The 17,793-nt window shown below is 39.2% G+C and overlaps 1 protein-coding gene across 6 annotated transcripts in view; it reads left to right on the top strand.

Annotated features, from left to right (window-relative positions):
• The window catches only part of PRUNE2 (prune homolog 2 with BCH domain), a 281,565-nt gene that overhangs the window by 75,767 nt on the left and 188,005 nt on the right, over positions 1-17,793 (top strand). The gene's annotated exons all lie outside the window — the stretch shown is intronic.

Here is a 17,793-nt window from a genome sequence, read left to right as displayed (position 1 = left end):
GATTCTGTAAGCTCTTTGGATGCATGTCATTTTGATAATCAATGATGAGAACTCCAGAATTAATAAGACCCTCCTTCCAATCTGTTAAATGAATGATCCAGAGTGAATATAGCTCTTGATTTTGTGTATTTCCTTGGTAAATTGTCTTTTGTCTACTTTGCGGCTTTTCAGTGACTTGCATGTTAATCCTAACTAGCCTAACTAATGGAATTATATTTTACAGAGGCGCATTTGTGTGGTGTAGAAGTCTGAGTTTTTTGGGGTTTTTTTTTTTTTTTTTTTTTTTACTGTTACATTGCCTTGATCAAGTGATCCATCTTTAATTGAGGCACTGAACTCTCAAGTCATGTTTATGGGAATAAAAATTGCTGAATAGGACTTGGTGTTTTAGATTTTAGAACTGTGTATTGCTGTTTTTTTTGTTTCATGGTAATGATTACCATATCACTGTGTATATTTCTAGGGCATGTGTAGGGGTTCCATGCCTCAGAAAACCCAAGAGCATACTAGGCTCCTTTTTTGTGAGTTCTTTGTCAAATTGTTTCTATTGTTTTTTGGTAATGCAGTTTGACTTGTAGATCCATGTGAATACCAGGAGGCAGAGTGTTGTCACTGAAGACTCTCACATGTAATGGTGATATAGTGCCTCACAGTACATAGTACACATTCTCGTTGCAGGTAGAAACTCAACTGTTTCTATGGACTTTTACATTGATAAATGCTCCACATAATTAGACGAAGATGTGATTCAATGCAGGAAATACATGCAATTTGGGATGTAGTAACCAGATAATCATCTTCAATTAGAAATCTGCTTTGTGTCTAGAAATGCAAGGAAGACATGGATCTTGCAAGGGTCAGTAGTTCTGAGAATCATTTCTCCCAGTTCAAGCCTTAGGGTTTTCTTTCTCTTTCCCTCCTCCCCGTCTCCCTTCATTTGATGGCAACTTATTAGGTTTTAAATGCCTTGTTTGGAATTCCTTTCTAAATTAATTTAGAACATCTTGTAATTGCTTAGGGAACTGTCTGTAGTCGGCAAATTATTTTAAGGCTATTATTATTATTATAGACTTACTGTAGCTGTAATGTACCTTTATTTAGAATATAGGTGTTTACAAATAGCTTTGTCAGATATGTTAAACTGTAAATGTTTGTCAAGGTGAATAAGTGATAAAAAGATCATCTTAATCTTGAGAGTAATTTACATAGAGGTCCAGTAATTAATCAGGCCGCTAAATACATCTCTGGAAGAGCTATATGATCTTCTGGGAGGAGGGAGAAGGATATTTATACATATAAGAAGGGTACGCAGATTAAACTCTAATCAACTGAAAGAGAGCTTTTCCCTTTTGCGTGGATATTAAGGATGACTCAATGGAGAAGGAACTCCTTAGTAACACTGTGTATCTTCTTTGAAAGGGAAAATGTACACTGTTTATTTAAACTTTTAGTTGGAAAAATCCCCAAGCTAAGGGCAGAGTTTGGTTTTCTCCGTAGATCAAGCTGTGATACAGTGGCATTTTCACAATCTCTGTCTGTATTTGATTATATTTCAACATTCCTTTCCCATCTGCATTTAAAACATCATAATAGAATCCCACCATCTTATTTTGTGTATTTTGGAACAGCTGTCTAATTGCCCTTTAAATCTATATATAATCTCAAAGAAATGTCCTTAGTTGCTATGGCTTTCTAAATCTTGCTTGTCCTCCAAAGCATGGTTGAGACCTAGCTACTTCCTGATGACTCCTAGAAATTCTCCATTTCCTATTACCACTTGCAAAATTGACCAACTTAGGACTTAAATATATACTGTATCTTCCCTTAATTTTGAACTTGTTTTAAATATTTAGTCATAATTAGACAATATTTTAAGTTAACTGGGGATAAAGATGGTATTGCTGAGTTCTATCTCTCTTTAATTTCCTGGCACAATGCTGGAGACAGAGTAGGTACTTGGTAAACACAAATCCATGTTGGTGTCTGCCCTTTGTTCCTTTGATATCTGATTTTTATTTCCTTTTAAATTTAAGCAAGTCAGCTAGGAAAGCAAAGCCATCTATCTCTGCATCGAAAACAACTTACTTTGTTTCCTTCCAATCAGTTTCAACTATAGCTGAAGGCTGAGATCAGATAGGTAAAATATAGCCCATATATTTGTCAGTAGAACTGCTTCTCCACCTGTCCAAAAATGGAATTGGTTACTTGTCCCTGGAAAGGATCACCTAGAAGTTCCGTGTGATACCAGGGCAATAAAAAAGAGGATTCCTTACATTTTCAATGGCCCTTTGCAATGCTGCATCTCCATAGTTGTATGTATCATGACCTTTATCTGCCTGGTGACCCAGTTAATATTTGGGGGTGGAAATATTGAGAAAATGAAAAGAATTTGTTTCCTTGAGACACACACAGCATGTTCGTTTGAGGGAAGCACTGGTTTGGGCTGTAGAAACCACTGCCTTTAACAGATGGGTTACTTCTACCATATAAAGAGAAAGCTGCTAAACCTTTTGTCTCTTATTTGTATCGTAGTACATCTCACAAATGATAGTTGTTCTTATTAAGGTTATCTAGGTTACTGAAAGGGCTTCCTTGGTAGTTTAGCTGGTAAAGAATCTGCCTGCAATGCAGGAGACCCCAGTTTGGTTCCTGGGCCAGAAAGATCCACTAGAGAAGGGATAGGCTCCCCACTTCAGTGTTCTTGGGCTTTCCTGATGGCTCAGATGGTAAAGAATCTGCCTGCAATGCAGGAGACCTGAATTCAACCCCTGGGTTGGGAAGATCCCCTGGAGGAGGGCATGGCAACCCACTCCAGTATTCTTGCCTGGTGAATCCCCATGGACGGAGGAGCCTGGCGAGCCACAATCCAGGGGGTCACAAAGCGTCAGATGCGACTGAGTGACTAAACACAGCACAGCACAGAAAAATCTACCCTGAGAAGTAAATAACTACAATAATATTCTTTCAGTGCTTTGCTCAGTGTATGAGGTCAGAATGAGTGTGACTTTGAAAAGCATGACCAGAGTGCTGGTTCTTGCAAAGAGTACTGGAAGCTAGGACTGTGGAAAAGATACTACCGTCCCCTTTCACATGGTTTCCAGTTCATTATGAGTCTGAATACAACACACATCCCATAGGGTGTATACTCCACATATTGGAATCTATTTCACTCATTATGGTTGTGCCTGATCCTTTGTGACGTTTTCATTGTTTGTCAACTAGATTATCAGAAAAGAGACATGGATGGTTTTGATTTTGTTCCAATCCTTCATTTTAGTGGAGGAACCAGTAGAGAGAAATGAAGGTTATCAAAAACAAAAATCTATGTTGAAAACTTTAAATAATAAACCTTAGGGGAAAAAAGAAGATAATTTATGGATATTAAAGCGTGTGCTTAACTGGGAGAAACTTGGCCTTTATGCTGTTATCTGCAGAATGGAGTGATTATAAATCTTGGACCTACGGTACTCCTAGTAAAGCAGTATATCTAGATGTTAAGGGAGGGGGACAATATTTTCCAGTCCAGTCCAGTGCCACTGAAGCAAATGAGATCGCTCATGGCAATACCACATGAACAGTTCCCTTGCCAACACCAAGTATTATTACATCTCCATTAAGCATCTCCCAAAAGGCTGTGAGTCATTACCATCTTTCTTCAGGAAGAACTAAAACCAGGCACTGACTTGATCCCTTTTGCTATGACTAATCACATTATGAACTATCCCATAAATATACTGTATCAGTCTGCTGCCATAGCAAAGCACCACAAACTGTGTGACTTAAACAATGTAACTTTATTATGTCATGGTCTGCAGACTGGAAGTCCAAGATCTGCTATTGGCAGAATAGGTTCCTTCTGAAAGCTGAGGGAGACTCTGATCCATGCTGTCCTCTAGCTTCTGGTGGTTTTTTGGCAGTCTTTGGTGTCCCTCGGCTTGTAGAGGCATCTCCTTGGTCTCTGCCTTTGTTGTCACATTATCTTCCCTCTATGCATATCTCCAAATTTTACCTTTTTTAGGCATATTGGATTAGGGCCCAAGTATAATGACCTTATCTTAACTATTAAATCAACAATAACTCTATTTCCAAATAAGGTCACGTTCTGAGGGCTGAAGGTCAGGAGTTCAACGTATAATAAGACTGTGAATGAACCTACTGTCTGTTAAGCATGTTTCATCTGCCACTCACACATGTTTTTATTTTAAATCAGTTTCCTTTAAATGAGAAACAGTGGGAATTTCCAACTCTTAAAGTTTTGTCTCCTTTATTTGGAGCTGGCGTCCAAGGGAATAGCTCCAACTTGTTTTCTCTCTGGGGCCCCCTCATGACCAGACACTATGCTATTTGAAACCTGGAATAGAACACATGGGATGCATTCTGGTAAAGTGACTCAGACCTCTGACTCATTCTGCCCTGCATAGAGATTACCAGACGAGCTGCACCTTGGAACACTGCAGAGGGAAAAATACCAACCTTTCCCCTTAGCATTCAGAGCACAAACCAGAAATTATTCCCAATTCCCAATAAACTCTTTCCTAGTAAAAGTTGAACATCTACTCAGACTGCAGTGAAGTATCTTTGCACCATTGTCACTGGTGATTTCAGACCGAAAGAACCAGTCTGAAACCTGGTTTACCAATTTTAAGCATCAAATATGATTTTTCATTGTTTGAGCTTGGAGTTTTTTGGAGTTTGGAATGAAAGTACCTCGAGTGTTTACCTATCTTATTCTGTCATAAAATGCATAGTGTTATTTGAGGAAGTAGATATTACTTTTGATTAGCATATTCTTTAAAATGCCAAACACTTATGCTGGAGGTGATTTTTCGAAACTGTTCAGCATATCAATGGAACTATGTGTAATCACTGCCTCTGTTTCCTTTTGGGTCCAGGGCTGCCAACTCCTACTTGTTGAGAAGGAGCTGACATTTGATGATGCCTGCTCACGATATATCAAGGCAGTGAACTTGCAAGTGTTGTCTTATTTAATCCTCACAGCAGCCCCGTGTGCTAGAGGGGCTATGATTACCTCTGTATCGGTTAAGGTACATTTAACAGCAGCAACAGATGAACCCCAAATCTCAAAGACTCAATATATAACTTATTCATTTCTGGTTATGCAGCAAAATCCAGTTTAGTGTTTCTGGTTAGGTGGCCAGGGGTGATTCAGAGACCATCTTTTAACACGTGGCTCCCAAGGTTGCCTGAGACATCTCCATCCTATCTCTCAAGATGGAGAAGAACTTGGAGGGCCAAAATTGGAAAGTTTTATGGATCTTGTCAGAACATAGCATCTATCACTTCTCACATTTCATTGGCCCAGTCACATGGTTACATCTGACTGCAGGGAGGCTGAGAAATGCAGTCTAGTTATGTGCCAAGAAGGAGAACCAGCTTGATGAACAATTAGCCAGTCTCTGCCACAGTCTCCATTTTGGAAGTGAGGGTGTTGGAGTCTGGGAAGGTTAAATCATTTGTCTCATGCAGAGCTGGGATGAAAATCTGGGTCTGTTCTGTCCAAGCACTGTGTCCATTATGTGGGATATGATGCCCACTCAGGTTCACTGGTAATCACCAGGTGTCAATCATTGTCCGAACTCCAGGTGTCAGACAGCCTAGACAGACATCCTCAAGCAATCCTCGGATGGAATGCTTGTTCTCCATACTCTTGGTACCAAGCCTCTCCCTCTTTATGTTCAGATCTTTGCTTCTTTTAAAAATCATTTTAATTTTTGACCTGTAAATACCATGTGAAGTGAAGTGAAAGTCGCTTAGTCGTGTCCGACTCTTTGCGACCCCATGGACTACATAGTCCATGCAATTCTCCAGGCCAGGATACTGGAGTGGGTAGCCTTTCCCTTCTCTAGGTGATCTGCCCAACCCAGGGATCGAACCCAGGTCTCCTGCATTGCAGGTGGATTTTTTACCAACTGAGCTATCAGGGAATCCGTGTAACTTCTAAGAATTAATAGTAAATATAATTATCAGCTCCTCAGATAGAGGAGATTTGGAAAAATAAGTCAAATAGATAAAAATAATAGTAATAGATAGTACTATGAGGTGAGGGATAGGACATGACGTAGAAAGGAAGGAATTCTGATGTTTTTTCTCTGCCTGCCTCTAAAATTCAAGGACATGGGTATTCTGATTTACCTGCTTGTGATATAACTTTTTCAAATCTGTGTTCAGAATAGAGAGCAGCCCAATCAGTGGAAATTTTTAGTGATAGAGATTAAAAAGAAAATGAAACAGTGTTACTTTTGAGCACTATTGTAACTCCTAATAAGGAAATTCTGAGCAGTTGAGGTGTTAGGAGTTCTCAGTTCAAACCTGACGGAGGAGTCCAAAGGAGTTTAAAGCAAATGACAAGCACAGTTAGGTGGCTTTCATTGTGTGAATTTAACAATCAGTGTGTGTGAGTCATCTGAAGTGTAAATTACAATATGAAACTAATTTAGAGCTAATAATTCATAGCTTGTTGAAGACAATGGCATAATGAAAAAGCGATACCTGAAATTAGAGTGTAGACTTGTGTTCCTGCTCTGAGCTATGAGCAGTTCTTGGTAACCAGACATAACTGAAATGAGGGACTCAAAATTCCCTATTTATAAAATGGTTTATCATATCAGTGGCTACAGCACTGTCTGAAAAAATGTCACCAGAAGTGTTTAATATTTAGAATCCTTACAATTTGTAGGTAGGTAGCTCCTTTTGCCGATGGCCAAAAATATTTCAAGAGACTAGATGAAGTCTACAAACTAGTCTCTCTAGAGTACGATACAGTGAAATTCCTGTTTTATATCTACAGTAAACTGAAGTTAGAGGCAACTTGATGTTTTCGTTGTTTTTACCTATTGGCCACTTTTAGATGGATTCTCGAAACTTGACCTAGCTAACCGTACTTCTCTATATTTATTTCCTTCAGTGGTACAAAATAACTCAATACCTAACATTTAGAGATCATAAATTTCCTCATTATGTACCATGCTTTCTTTGCTATGGGATGGTGTCCTGGACCTTTCTCCTTCTCCTCCGAAATGCTATAGACATGTATGCACATGGAGGGGGCGGAAAAGGAGGAACATAGAAAACGTGGATCCTGGGGACTTCTCTGGTGGTTCAGTGGTTAAGACTATGCCTTCAAATGTGGGGGATTCAGGTTTGATCCCTGGTCAGGTAACTAAGATCCCACATGCCATGAGGCAGCCAAGTCTGTTCCTATGTGCTGCAACAAAGAGCCAGAGCAGCCGAAAATAATTTTTAAAAGAGAAAGAAACACAGAGCCTGCTCCAGGCATACACTCTTCTCAGGACCCAGGAATTCCCACTGACTTCCTGGGCAACTGTGCAGGGAAATGAGATAATGAGATCAGACGCTCTGAGCACACTGCTGTGTCCAAGAGGCTGTGTGAATTTAAGGGATGCGGACCTCAAACATGACTGTTGGACGTGGGTGCAGAGGCAGAGAGAAAGGAGGCAGTGGGAGGAGCTACATGCCCCTCCAGGAAGCCCAGGTAAGTGGATGGCTGGTGAATGAGCAGGGTAGACTCAGTGTCCCATTTTACTTGCTGCATCTCTGGTGGACACTTTGATTCAAATTTGTATGAAAATATGTATTATTCATAGCCATTCTTTCTTTTCATTACATCCCACTCCCAACATGTCCATACATCTACTTTGCACCAAGGCCATGGAAGAGAAAAGGATTGGATACTCCAGTCCACCTGGCTCCCCACTCACTGGCTTCTTCTTCTTCTTAAAATAAAATGGTGTTCCAATTATTTGCTGCTCTTTAACAAGCCATCACCAGAACCTCGAGACTTAAAATATTATTATCTCTCATAGTTCTTTGGGTTTGAGGGGTTCAGATGGGTCGTGTTTACTCAGGGTTTCTCATGCAGTTGTAGTCAGATGGGAATTACCTGTGAGGTTGTTTAGGACTCACCCGGCTAGGGCTTCTCATAGCCTGACATGAAGATTCCAAGAGAGAGCCACAAGAATAAGCTTTCTAAGATGCAGACGGAAGCTTCAATTCTTGTTACATAGTTTGAAATATCTCAGAATATCACTTCCGTCATATTTTATTAGTCATGCAGCTCCCTAAGGTCAGCTGAGATGGATGATAAAATAGAATTAGCAGTGGTGTGCTGGCAAATGTTTAACAGTGGGCTCTCTGGTGGGGGGGGGTGGGAATATATATATATCTATATATATATCTGTGTGTATATGTATATCGACACATATTACTGGTATGCAGGATATATGGCACACAATTTACAAGTGATATACTCTTTATTGTAAACTCTATAGTATTAGTTGATTCTTACAGTATGAATTAATTGATTTTAATGCAACTCTTGTATTGCCAATTGATAAACCAGTATAGTTCTAACAAGAATGTGATTGATGTTTTTGGCTTTTTAACAAAAAAAGTGAAACAATGAAGATTTTTTTCTGAACTGTGCCTGTAACAACATGAATGACCTCTTCGCCGACTTAAAGAATAGTTTTCAAATACTGGAATAACGTGTCCTCAGAATTTTTCTTTTTTTGGGGGGGTGCTATTCACAATGTGATGGCTAGAAACACAATCCATTTTTAAGTGTGTAATTATTAATAACTTTTCCTCCATTACTTTCTTAAGTTAAGACAGGCACAGTTTTTCTGAAAAGAGCTAGATAGTAAATATTTTAAATTTTGCCAAAAAGAAAAATTGAGGATTTTATGTGGGAACTTATATGATAACAATTGAAAAGCGTTTAACTCATCGGCATACAGAACAAGCAGTGGGCTGAATTTGGCCTGTGGGCTATAATTTGCCAACATCTGCTGTAGAAAATCAATAAAACAATTAAGCTAGCTTTGATTTGTAGTGTTTGCCAATTTTCATAACATAAATACTCTTACCATGGGCAATTTCAAGGTACCAATGTGATATCGTCAAAATACGGTTAGAGGGAACTTCCTTGGTGGTTCAGTGGCTAAGACTCTGACCTCCCAGTGCTGGGGGCCTGGGTTCGATCTCTGGTCAGTGAACTAGATCCCACATGCTGAAACTAAAAGAGGCCATGTGCTGCAACTAAGACCCAGCACAGCCAAATAAATAAATAAATATTAAAACAAACAAACAAACACGGTTGGCTAGAAGAGTAGATCTGAGGTAGTATCACAAAAAAGAAAAGAAAACTAGATTATCATCATGTTATACACTTCCCAATCTGTTTTCTTTTTTTACAAATAAAATGGTAATGTAGTTAAAGTGTATAACAGATGTAATAGATGTAAATAATCTCAAGAACATAGATAATGTAGTAGAATAATTAGGAAGAGATGAATTTTGAGAATTTATGATTTGTTTTTAATATGATTTATCTAATGTGTAATATTTAATTTTTATAATGGCTGTGTTTAATTTATAAATGTTTGCAAATTTCCTGAAAATTTTACAGTCATTTGTTACCAACCTGTACAACTTGTACAAGTCAGTGCAAGCACACCACTGGGAATTAGACTTCAATTCTTTTTTTGTATTTTTTTTCATTTATTTTATTGAAGTGTAATTGATTTAAAATGTTGTGTTAATTTCTACTGTACAGCAAAGTGATTCAGTTTTATATACTTATACATTCTTTTTCATATAATTTTCCATTATGGTTTATCATATGATTTATCGTTATGGGACTTCCCTGGTGCCTCAGATGGTAAAGAATCTGCCTGCAATGCAGAAGGCCAGGGTTTGATCCCTGGATTGGGAAGATCCCTTAGAGAAGGGAATGGCAATCCACTCCAGTACTCTCGCCTGGGGAACTCCATGGACAGAGGAGCCCACCAGGCTACAGTCCGTGGGGTTGCAAAGAGCTGGACATGACTGAGCAGCTAAAGCAATACACTGAATATGCCTCCCTGCACTACACAGTAGGAGCTTGTTGTTTGCCCACTCTGTATATACCAGTGTGCATCTGCTAATCCCAGACTCCCAATCCATCCCTCCCCCTTGCCCCTTCCCCCTTGGTAACCACAAGTCTGGTCTCTGTGTCTGTGAGTCTGTGTTACTTTCATGGATAATTTCATTTGTGTCATGTTTTAGATTCCACATATAAATGATATCATATGGTATTTATCTTTCTCTGTCTGACCTACTGCACTTTGTATGATAATCTCTAGGTGCATCCATGTTGCGGCAAATGACATCATGCCATTATTTTTTATGGCTAAGTAATATTTCATTGTATATATGTACCACATCTTCTTTATCCATTCATCTGTTGGTGGACGTTAGTTTGCTTCCATGGCCCGGCTGTTGTAAATAGTGCTGCAGTGAACATTGGGTACATGTAGCTTTTGGAATTAGTTTTCTCTGAATATATTCTGAGGAATTGAATTCCAGGATTATATGACAACTCTGTTTTTAGTTTTCTGAGGAACCTCTCTACTGTTTTCCATAGTAGGTGTACCAACTTGCATTCCAACTAACACTCTAAGAGTGTTCCCTTTTCTCCACACCCTTTCCAGCATTTATTTGTAGACAGAATGATGGCCATTCTGACTGTGGCTACTACCTCATTGTAGTTTTGATTTACATTTCTCTAATAATTAGTGATGTTGAGCATATTTTCACATGCTTTTTGGCCATCTATATGTCTTCTTTGGAGACATGTCCATTTAGATCTTCTGCCCATTTGGGGGCTTTCCAGGTGGCTCTAGTGGTAAAGAACCCACCTGTCAATGCAGGAGACAAAATAGACATGGGTTCAATCCCTGGATTGGGAAGATCCCCTGGAGTGGCAACCCACTCCAGTGTTCTTGCCTGGAGAATCCCATGGACAGAGGAGCCTGGCAGGTTACAGTCCATAGGGTCGCAAAGAGTCACACACGACTGAAATGACCTAGCATGCATGCCCATTTTTGATCATGTTGTTTATTTTTTTGATTTTGAACTATATGAACTGTTTGTATATTTTGGAGATTAAGCCCTTGTAGGTTATTTCATTTACAAATATTTTTTTCCCATTCTGAGGGTTGTCTTTTTGTTTCTTTCTTTGTTTTCTTTTCCTTTTTGGTTTTTATTTCTATTGCTTTGGGACACTGACCTAAGAAAACATTGATACAGTTTATGTCAGAGAATATTTTGCCTATGTTCACTTCTAAGAGTTTTTTAAAAATTATTTATTTGTTTGTTTATTTATTTTTTGGTTGCATGAGGTCTTCATTGCTGTATGTGGGCTTTCTAGTTGCAGCAAGCGGGGGCTACTCTTTGTTGCAGTGCATGGGCTTCTCATTGAGATGGCTTCTCTTGTAGAGAACATGGGTTCTAGGCACTCAGGCTTCAGTAGTTGTGGCTCATGTGCTCTAGAATTCAGGCTCAGTAGTTGTGGAACATGAGCTTAGTCGATCCTTGAAATGTGGAATCTTCCCAGACCAGGGATTGAACCTATGTTTTCTACATTGGCTGGCAGATTCTTATCCATTGTACTACCAGGGAAGTCCTTCTTAGAGTTTTGCAGTGTCAAATCCTATATTTAAGTCTTTAAGCCATGTAGAATTTATTTTGTGTGTAATGTGAGGGTTTGTTCTAATTTCGTTGATACACATGCCACTAACCAACTTTCCCAACAACACCTGCTGAAGAGACTGTCTTTTCTCCATTGTATATTCTTGCTTCCTTTGTCAAAGATTAATTAACTTAGGTGTGTGAGTTTATTTCTGGGTTCTCTGTTCTATTCTGTTGATCCATATGTCTGTTTTTGTGCCAGTGCCATGCTGTTTTGATTACTGTAGCTCTGTAGTATTGTCTGACATCCAGGAGGCTTATGCCTCCTGCTTTGTTCTTTTTCCTCAGGTTTGTTTTAGCGATTTTGGGTCTTCTGTGTTTCCATCTAAATTTTAGGTTTATTTCTTCTTGTTCTGTGAAAAATGTCATGGGTAATTTGCTAGGGATCACTTTGGATAGGGTAGTATAACCATTTTAACAATGTTAACTATCCCAATTCAAGAGCATTGGACCCCAGTTCTTGATGTGAGGAGGAGCATATGCCCTTAGGGAGGGAAGGAATTGAAGGTGCCCAACTTTGGAGACCATTTACCAAAGAAAGGGATTGCTCCTGGTACCCAAGACTGTGTCATCAGTTTCTAGGCTTTCTTCTGTGAAACAAGAAAAAGTAGGATCTCTAGATGGATAATATGGGGAGGGAGGTGGGAGGGATGTTCAAGTGGAAGGTGACATGCATAAAACTATGGCCAATTCATGGTGATGTTTGGTAGAAACCAACACGACTGTAAGGCAATTATCCTTCAATTAAAAATAAATTAAAAAAAGAAAAAGTAGAATCTTAATTTATGATTCCTAATTTACTTATCTGATTTTATGCACTTCAGTCAGTGATATCATATTTCTGACAGTTAATAATCTTGGCCTGGATTAAGAGTGGGTAAGGCCATGCTGCAGCTAGAGATCACGGGTCGTGTGCACAGTACTGAACAGCACTGGGTAATTAGTCTTCTGAGTCCTCAGTTCAGTTCAGTTCAGTTGCTCAGTCATGTCCAACTCTTTGCAACCCCATGGACTGCAGAATGCCAGGCTTCCCTGTCCATCACCAACTCCCAGAGCTTGTTCAAACTCATGTCCATCGAGTTGCTGATGCCATCCAACCATTTCATCCTCTGTCATCCCCTTCTCCTCCTGCCTTCAATCTTTCCCAGCATCAGGATCTTTTCCAGTGAGTCAGTTCTTCGCATTAGGTGGCCAAAGTATTGGAGTTTCAGCTTCAGCATCAGTCCTTCCAATGAATATTCAGGACGGGTTTCCTTTAGGATTGACTGGTTTTATTTCCTTGCAGTCCAAATGACTCTCAAGAGTCTTCTCCAACACCACAGTTCAAAAGCATCAATTCTTCGACACTCAGCTTTCTTTACAGTCAAACTCACATCCATACATGACTACTGGAAAAACCATAGCTTTGACTAGACAGACCTTTGTTGGCAAAGTAATGTCTCTACTTTTTAATATGCTGTCTAGGTTGGTCATAACTTTCCTTCCAAGGAGTAAATCTCTTTTAATTTCACGGCTTCAGTCACCATCCACAGTGATTTTGGAGCCCAGAAAAATAAAGTCAGCCACTGTTTGCACTGTTTCCCCATCTATTTGCCATGAAGTGATGGGACCAGATGCCATGACCTTAGTTTTCTGAATGTTGAGCTTTAAGCCAACTTTTTCACTCTCCTCTTTCACTTTCATCAAGAGGCTCTTTAGTTCATTTTCACTTTCTGCCATAAGGGTGGTGTCATCTGAATAGCATTGATCTTGATTCCAGTTTGTGCTTCATCCAGCCTGGCATTTTGTATGATGTACTCTGCATAGAAGTTAAATAAGCAGGCTGACAACATACAGCCTTGACATACTCCTTTCCTGATTTGGAACCAGCCTGTTGTTCCATTTCTGGTTCTGCTGTTGCTTCTTAACCTGCACACAGATATCTCAGGAAACAGGTAAAGTGGTCTGGTATTCCCATTTCTTGAAGAAGTTTCCACAGTTTGTTTAGACTCCTACTTGGATACAAATATCACAGCCACCCCTGCCTCTACTCATTAGTCACCTCCCGTGGTGGGGACCAAGGCTCTTGTCCCAAAAACCTCATCTTCCCCCTCTGGCCTCTTCTATTCAGCTAAATACATCCAGTAATGTATCCTGGTTTGTCACCAGTGTCCTCTCAGCTTTTACCATCATGGACTGAGCTAGTGAGATCTCATAACTTTCTTTGAACCACATTTTCCACAAATTTTTTTTTTCCCAATCACTTCCCGTCTTTCCTTTTCTTTGTAGATTTCATACTTTTTCCTTTTCCATATGACCCCTGCTCCTTTTCAGAAACCCTGATCCATTCTTCACTGCCACTTCTCTTGCCTAGGTATTACCACACTTTCTTCCAGTAACTTCTTAATTATTTGTAATTAAAAAGCCAATAAAAAAATCTTTCTATATGTTGTCAAAATGTCTAAGGCTCTTCACTTAGATGTGATATTTCTGGTAGTTCTGTCACCTTATTTGGGAACCTCTCTTGTAAGTTCACAATCACTTTGTGAAATGGGAATATTATGAGAAGACATTTTGAATAAATTAATGTATCACTGCAACTTACGATAAATAAAAATTATACATTGCTGGACCTTCAAAAGTAATAAGCAGGCAATTCTGTTTTACTGAAATCCTTCAGTAGGAGCAGTAAGCTGACCCTTGCCTTGTGAAGAAAATGGAGCATCCATGCCCGCCTTCCAGAGAAATGAGCTCCATGATATGGTAGAATTTGGTACCTGTCTTCTTAAGACCTTTTAATAAACGTTGGTGTTTGGAGAGCTAATAGGTGTGCTTTGGTTTTAGTCCTTGCAACTATCCCATAAAATGACAAAGAAACCAGAACATAGCCTGTTAAATTAATTCATTCTCAACTTAAGCACTGCTGAGGGAATTAAGAAATAGCATTTCACAAAATATGTTGGTGACAATTTGAGCTTTTTATAGCATAATATCTAATTCTCTTCTGCATCTTTCTTTACAAGAAGGGAAACCCTCAGGACATAGCAATATGCTAGGATGACTGCTCCTTCACTCTGTAAATATATTTTTAAAGTGTACTGTAATGTCATTTTGATGGTTTAGTTTATGGAAGGATTTGGCTAATTACATTTTTAGGAATGTAATTCCTCAGACCAGTTTTAGCTGCCCAGTGTTACTTTTAATAGCTGCTGTTACTTACCTTTTCTCTCACTTATTTTCCTCCCTCACCTGCTTTTGAAGTTATTTTGCTGATTTGGAGACCTGACCTTGGTTTAAATTAGTTTATCTGTAACACTCTTGTGAATCATCTGCAATATTTTAATGGTTAATTACTGCCTGGTAACAACTTGTCAGAGAAAAGCAGGCAGGAAAATTGTTCCTTTTTTATGTGACAAGAGAAACATGTTCAAAAGAGAAGCAGTGAAGTGGACTGGTGGATGCCCCTTCCCCATCCATGTAGGTAAATGCTGAATTGGTTCCTTAAGTAATAAAGACTCGTAGTACATACTGAGCTGAAATAATAAATTTACACCAAATAGCCAGTGGCAATTTAAATAAATAAGAAGACTCAAACAAAAGAATAATTTAGAATTCTTTCCAGAATAGACATCTTGTTCCTTAATCAACAGTAATTGCAAAGATTGGTTGTGTGGAATTTGTGGGGAAAGAGTAGGTTATGGTAGGTTAGTGGTGTCACCTAGTGGTAGAAAAGGTAAAACAGAATAAGGTGCTAGAACTAGGATATGGTAATTGTCTTTTTTAGTCCTTCAAAAGAATAATTTAATGCTCCTTGTATTCATAGGATGGCACTAGTCAATACCTCAAATATTTCAAATTTTAAAAATAGATATAGTAGTATCCAGCATTTGCTGAATGTTTCAGTTCAGTTCAGTTGCTCAGTGTTGTCCAAATCTTTGCAACCACATGGACTGCAGCACACCAGGCTTCCCTGTCCATCACCAACTCCCAGAGCTTGTTCAAACTCATGTCCATTGAGTTGGTGATGCCATCCAACCATCACATCCTCTGTCATCCCCTTCTCCTCCTGCCTTCAGTCTTTCCCAGCATCAGGGTCTTTTCTAGTGAGTCAGTTCTTCACATCAGATGGTCCAAGTATTGGAGCTTCACCTTCAACATCAGTCCTTCCAATGAATATTCAGGACGGGTTTCCTTTAGGATTGACTGGTTTGATCTCCTAGCTGTCCAAGGAATTCTCAAGAGTCTTCTCCAACACCACAGTTCAAAAGCATCAGTTCTTCGACACTCATCTTTCTTTACAGTCAAACTCTCACATCCATACATGACTACTGGAAAAACCATAGCTTTGACTAGACAGACCTTTGTTGGCAAAGTAATGTCTCTGCTTTTCAATATGCTGTCTAGTCTGGTCATAGCTTTTCTCCCAAGGAGCAAGTGTCTTTTAATTTCAGTTGACTGCAGTCACCATCTGCAGTGATTTTGGAGCCCAAGAAAACAAAGTCTGTCACTGTTTCCATTGTTTCCCCATCTATTTGCTATGAAGTGATGGGACTGAATGCCATCATCTTCGTTTTTTGAATGTTGAGTTTTAAGCCAGCTTTTTCACTCTCCTCTTTCACTTTCATCAAGAGGCTGTTTACTTCCTCTTTGCTTTCTGCCATAAGGGTAGTATCACCTGCATATCTGAGGTTATTGATATTTCTCCCGTTGATCTTGATTTCAGCTTGTTTTTCATCCAGTCCAGCATTTCTCGTGATGTACTCTGCATAGAAATTAAATAAGCAGGGTGACAATATACAGCCTTGACGTACTCCTTTCCCGATTTGGAAACAATCTGTTGTCCTCGTCTAGTTCTAATTGTTGCTTCCTGACCTGCATACAGATTTCTCAGGAGGCAGATAAGGTGGTCTGGTATTCCCATCTCTTTAAGAATTTCCCACAGTTTGTTTTGATCCACACAGTCAAAGGCTTTGGAATAGTCAATAAAGCAGAAATAGATGTTTTTCTGGAACTCTCTTGATTTTTAGATGATCCAGAGAATGTTGGCAATTTGATCTCTGGTTCCTCTGCCTTTTCTAAATCCAGCTTGAACATTTGGAAGTTCACGGTTCACATATTGTTAAAGCCTAGCTTGGAGAATTTTGAACATTACTTTATTAGCATGTGAGATGAGTGCAATTGTGTGGTAGTTTGAGCATTCTTTGGCATTGCCTTTCTTCGGGATTGGAATGAAAACTGACCTTTTCCAGTCATGTGGCCGCTGCTGAGTTTTCCAAATTTGCTGGGATATTGAGTGCAGCACTTTCACAGCATCATCTTTTAGGATTTGAAAGAGCTCAACTGGAATTCCATCACCTCCTGTAGCTTTGTTCATAGTGATGCTTCCTAAGGCCCACTTGATTTTCCCTTCCAAGATGTCTGGCTCTAGGTGAGTTATCACACCATTGTGGTTATCTGGGTAATTAAGATCTTTTTTGTGTAGTTCTTCTGTGTATTTTTGCCACTTCTTCTTAATAATCTTCTGCTTCTGTTAGGTCTATAACATTTCTGTCCTTTTTTGTGCCCATCTTTGCATGAAATGTTCCCTTGGTATCTCTAATTTTCTTGAAGATATCTCTAGTCTTTCCCATTCTATTGATTTCCTCTGTTTCTCTGCACTGATCACTGAAGAAGGCTTTCTTTTTTTTTTTAAATATAAATTTATTTAGTTTAATTGGAGGCTAATTACTTTACAATGTTGTAGTGGTTTTGCCATACATTGACATGAATCTGCCTCAGGTGTACATGTGTCCCCATCCTGAACCCCCCTGCCACCTCCCTCCCCATCCCATCCCTCTGGGTCATCCCAGTGCACCAGCCCCGAGCACCCTGTCTCATGCATCGAACCTGGACTGATGATTCTTTTCATATATGATATTATACATATTTCAATGCCATTCTCCCAAATCATTCCCCCCTCGTCCTCTCCCACAGAGTCCAAAAGACTGTTCTATACATCTGTGTCTCTTTTGCTGTCTCACATATAGGATTATTCTTACCTTCTTTCTAAATTCCATATATATGTGTTAGTATACTGTATTGGTGTTTTTCTTTCTGGCTTACTTCACTCTGTATAATGGGCTCCAGTTTCATCCATCTCATTAGAACTGATTCAAATGCATTCTTTTTAATGGCTGAGTAATATTCCATGGTGTATATGTACCACAGCTTCCTTATCCATTTGTCTGCTGATGGGCATCTAGGTTGCTTCCATGTCCTGGCTAT

Source organism: Muntiacus reevesi, chromosome 17, assembly GCF_963930625.1.
Source record: "Muntiacus reevesi chromosome 17, mMunRee1.1, whole genome shotgun sequence".
Lineage (NCBI taxonomy): Eukaryota > Metazoa > Chordata > Mammalia > Artiodactyla > Cervidae > Muntiacus > Muntiacus reevesi.
This window is presented reverse-complemented; position numbering and strand designations above follow the sequence as displayed.